A 5,233-nucleotide genomic window follows, 5' to 3' on the forward strand; every position below is an offset into this window, starting at 1 on the left:
TCTAAACAGTGAATCTAACGTAAACTATCTGATCTCTAATGTAGTCAGTGTAGTGGAATAAAAACAATACTGACTCTTTTCTACTGCACCTTCAAAGGAGGCAAGACAATGTGTTTAAACTAGCGCTAAATTCGTGAGGTAATTTTATGTTACTCTGTTTGGTTCTCTACAATGTCGCCTGCTATTTTAAATGCACAAGCCCTTTAACTTTCAATGAAGTCTGATTTGCTGTCAGTGTTCTAACGTACATCAGCTGTAAAAAAATCATTCTGAAAGTGATCACAATAGTATTGTTGCCCTGTATTGTTATAGTTGTGGTATGAACTCTGCTATTCTCTTAAATTTGAAACAATTTTTAGAACATTATCTTTATAGTTACCATTATGGTTCTTGGTGTGAACGGGCCTTAACCATAGGCTGCAACGGGTTGTTTTTCATGTCTGTGGGTTGAAACGACCCTAATAACATGATATTTAGCCCCTGGAATGCAAATTTTACCAGGGGAACCCAGCCAAAAAAACATGTATTTTAATGCAACTGGGCTAGTTTTGAGTGGCAATTGGGCAGGTTTTTTTGTAAAACCCAGTAACCCTGCTGCAAAACAAATGAGCGCACAAATCCTTCAGCTCCCAATTCCGGCAAAGTTGGGAGGTTTTGTCCACAAATTGATAAGAGCACACATAATTTTAACACATTTTTTTATTATTTCACACAGAGTATTTTACCTTAAGTGGTGCAAGCCATGCTCGTTTTCTTTGTTATCATTTATGCAAGGCATACAGTGCCAGACATGGACAGATTTGCTGGTATGAAAAAACAAATGCTTTACAGGAATTCCTGAAGCTTATTGCTGTTATACTGTGTCAGCCAACAACAGCAAAGCTTAACCCCATGCAGATTTTTATATTTAGTTATAATGAAAAAGTTTTGGTTTAATTAATTAAGTAAATCTTTTTATCCCATTTTAACAAACAGAAGTTAGAATCCATTATGGCATTGCTAATTGGTTACTCAGGAAAAAAAAGTGGATACTGTGATCTGAATGAAGCTGATTACTGAAAGAAAAAATCTGAATGCAAGGAAAGAGCTGGAGTAAATAAACTAAATGACTGGAGAAGTCTTGTTTTCACTGGAAGATTCAAATTTAATTAAAAATGTCATTTTAATAAAACATGCATGGATAAATCATTAACAATAACATCAATAACATGCATTTAGAAAAAAAAAGAAAGAGTGAATTTTTACTTCGTGAATTTACATTTTATGCCAGTTTGATTTGAGGTTTCAAAATGACCTGTATTGAATTTAAGGTTGTTGTTTTTGTTGTTTTCAAAGAAAAGGCATCTTGTTTTTAGCTTTACTTTTTGTGTAATGAAGTTATTTAAGAATTTAATTGTTTATGTGACAAATTTTCATTTGGAGATCTCTGCAAGTACAGATTTTTTTCTGCCGAATTTTTGCAGATTATTTAGCAGTAACGCTTGCAGACAGGGCCAGCAAAATGTTTGAACCTCTGATTTAGGACAAAATGCTAAAGAAAATCAGGGTTGCCAGGTTTTCACAACAAAACCCACCCAGTTGCTACTCAAAACTAGCCCAATCGCGTTAAAAATCCCTGTTAAAAATCGCATTCCGGGGGGATAAAATACACATTTTTTGTCGGGGTTCCCCTGCTAAATTCGTCTTTCAGAGGCTAAATATGACATTATTGAGGTCGCTTCAACCCACAGTCTTTCTGTTAAAGTAGCCCAATTCCACGGGAAAACTGCAGACTTGGCAACACTGAAGTAAATATATTGGCCCATTTATAATATTTTTTAACACAAAATATGAGATTAAAAATCACACCCAGTTGGGTCAGTGTTACCTGATTAACTTCTAGGGTTAAAACATCTACATAGAATGCAAGCTATTCCATCAGCTTGAGATTTGTGAAAATGCAGTCAAAGAATTCCATCTCAAAATGAAAAGTGACATAACCAGCTCCCTTTGGCAGCGAATTCATTTAAGCGGAAATGAACTTGAGGGAATTCACTTGAGGGAATTCACTCACAGTCGTCATATAAAGCATATAAACAACGTTTTTTCCTCTCTCATCCTCATAATTTTTATTAAACGGGTTTGACGGAGTATGTCAGTCCATTAATTAAGCTGTGACTCAGTGAGACCACAATTAGGATGGATATAACAGATCTCTCAGTTAACACTGACATTCTGGGTATTGTAATCGAAACAGACATATCCAGCTACTCAAAACAAATTTACATACAGCACAACCTCCTAAGCATGTTTGATCCTTGCAGGACTTTTACTGCGATGGCAGTAAGATGGAAATGTTTTCTGACTCTGACTGCTTTTTTCACAGCTTTGTAAGCTGACATTGACAGTCTATTCAAACACAAGTTCATTTGTGTTCATAGTGATGCTCACTTACAATTAATATTCACTTTACAGTATCGGACCACTCATCCGGGTAACTGAAACCGGCATTATGAGATTTGTACTGTTTGTGGTCAAAAATTGGAACCGCCATTGGAAATACCAGGGCGTTAAGATATATAATTAAAGGAGAAGTCCACTTTCAGAACAACAATTTACAAATAATTTACTCACCCCCTTGCCATCCAAGATGTTCATGTCTTTCTGTCCTCAGTTGTAAAGAAATTATGGTTTTTGAGGAAAGCATTTCAGGATTTTTCTCCATATAATGGACTTCATTGGTGCCCCGATTTTGAACTTCCAAAATGTAGTTTAAATGCATCTTCAAAGGGCTCCAAACGATCCCAGCCGAGGAAGAAGGGTCTTATCTAAACGATCTGTCATTTTTTTCGAAAAATAAAAATTTGTATACTTTTTAAGCACAAAAGCTCGTGTAGCACAGGCTCTGGGATGCACGTCCACAATGCTACAAATTAGTAATGGGTCGTTCTTGAACGATTCTTTCATTGTGAAAGAATCTTCAATGTGACTCAAGAAGAACGAGTCGTCTCAGGGAGTGATTCAGTCGCACATGCGCAACATCCTATTAGGTTCTGTACTGGAATTAGTTCACCTGTTTCGAGTCTTTGGGTTTTTCGAGTCGTTCGCTCATCTTATGGGGCTGTCACGTGATGAACGAACAACTCAAGCATTATAGTTTTGTCTTGTTTGTAGCGTGATGAACGTTTGTGTAAGCAGTAGATGTGTTAGGGAAGTAATACGTAACATTTTAATTATATTTTGCTAAAATGAACGAAATGACTCGGAACAAGATTTGTTCATTTTTCTGAATGAGACTCAAAGGTCCGAGTCGGTAAAATGATCCGAACTTCCCATCACTACTATGAATCATGTGTGAGTTCATCGTCTGTGTACTGAGTGTGGCGAAAAACTCCATCTTATTTTCTCCTACAGCTTGAGAGGAGGACATTGTTGTACCTTTTTGTTTGTAAAACTTACTTGCACTTTCTTAGTCTTTGCACATTTGCTTTGTAAACACTGTGTCTGTAGTTCCGCTTGACCTTTCAACGTGATTCGTGGTGTCATGAACGCGCATCCCAGAGCCTGTGCTGCACGAGCTTTGTGCTTAAAAAGTATAAAAAATGTTATTTTTAAAAAAAAATACTTTTTTTTTTGTTAAAAAAAAAAAGGTTGATCGTTTCGCTAGATAAGACCCTTCTTCCTTGGCTGGGATCGTTTAGAGCCCTTTGAATCTGCATTTAAACTACATTTTGGAAGTTCAAAATCGGGGCATCAGTGAAGTCCATTATATGGAGAAAAATCCTGAAATGTCCTTAAAAAATCATAATTTCTTCACGACTGAAGACAGAAAGACATGAACATCTTGAATGACAAGGGGGTGAGTAATTTATTTGTGAATTGTTGTTCTGGAAGTGGAGCTCTCCTTTAATAATTTCAAGTCAGATTAAATTTCATGTCGCATATATAGTCATTATTAGGTGCCTAAGCTTTATCTGTGCATTCATCCCATAAATCCTCTGTGACTCCCAAAAAGTCACTTACCATGAGAATCCGGTTTGATCTCATTTGTGTCATTTCTTTAGAGACTTGGCTGTTGGGTAGTCAGTGGGAAATGCTCAACAGTGCAAGATCACGTGGTCATCGTCTACCCCAGAGACAAGAGACCAACGAGGGAACGTGTCGCTCATCAGTGATATTTAACTCTCAATAAGGGAATATGACTCTGTTTCAAAGACTTAGATAGTGGCCTTCCTGTAGCAGTGTGCATTTTCCCTGCTGCTGGCTACAGCTTTCTCTGGCCGCTTTCATTAATCTTGCTCTGGATGACGTCATCACATAGTTGCTGTCACATTAGAGGAGGCTTTACATCTGGAGTCTCAAAGCAATTTTTGTTGAGAGTCTGGGTTATGACTTCATAACATCTTAAGCACGCTCTAGAGATTTTTCTTGGAGTGTGTAATTTTTTAAACACCTCATGATTAAACATAGCTCACTATAATGATATGTGGGCGGATATTTTCCAACTGCATTGCAAACAATATACACAAAAGATATAGAAGTGAAGACCTAATTAAAGGTATCTTTAATTTTCTTTTGCATTTCTCAGAAGAATGAAAATTATACAGGTTTAAAATGACATGAGGTGAGTATATAACGAGAGAACATTTATTTTTAGCTGAACTATCCATTCGACAGCAGATGAATATTTTTAGTTTTTGAACAGTCTTCTGTCTCAATGTGTTTTTTTTTCTACAGGCCTCATGAAATTTGACACTTGTGGCTTTTAATCCATGTCTTTTAGTAGTTAGCTGTCAACGTATCATAGTGTATTCATAAAAGATGATAAAACAAATTAAGAATATTGATGATAATTCTTTTTTCTGAGGTACTTACAAATCCTTTCTTGAACATGAGTTTCCTTTCCTTCATAGTTTTGCTATACTGTAATGTAAAAAGATTATTGGATTGGATAAAAACGTGATTCCTTCCACCTTTTTCCTCATGAGGAGCCCTGTCCGTTTGGGTGCTTTTTCTGGTCTATCTGTGTTAAAATGAAGTAAAAAGATCAACTGAATTAATTAAAATGAAACTTTTTCATATAACTAATTATAAAAAGGTTCACAGGGCTAAGCTGTGCTGTTGTTGGCTGCCATGACAAAATAAAATAAGCATGGCTTGCACCACTCAAGTTAAAATACTGTGTGTAAAATAAGAAAATAATGTGTTAAAAAATGTGTGCGCTCTTATCTTTTTGTGGACAGAATTTTGTGGA

Source organism: Labeo rohita, chromosome 18 (assembly GCF_022985175.1).
Source record: "Labeo rohita strain BAU-BD-2019 chromosome 18, IGBB_LRoh.1.0, whole genome shotgun sequence".
In the NCBI taxonomy this organism is placed as follows: domain Eukaryota; kingdom Metazoa; phylum Chordata; class Actinopteri; order Cypriniformes; family Cyprinidae; genus Labeo; species Labeo rohita.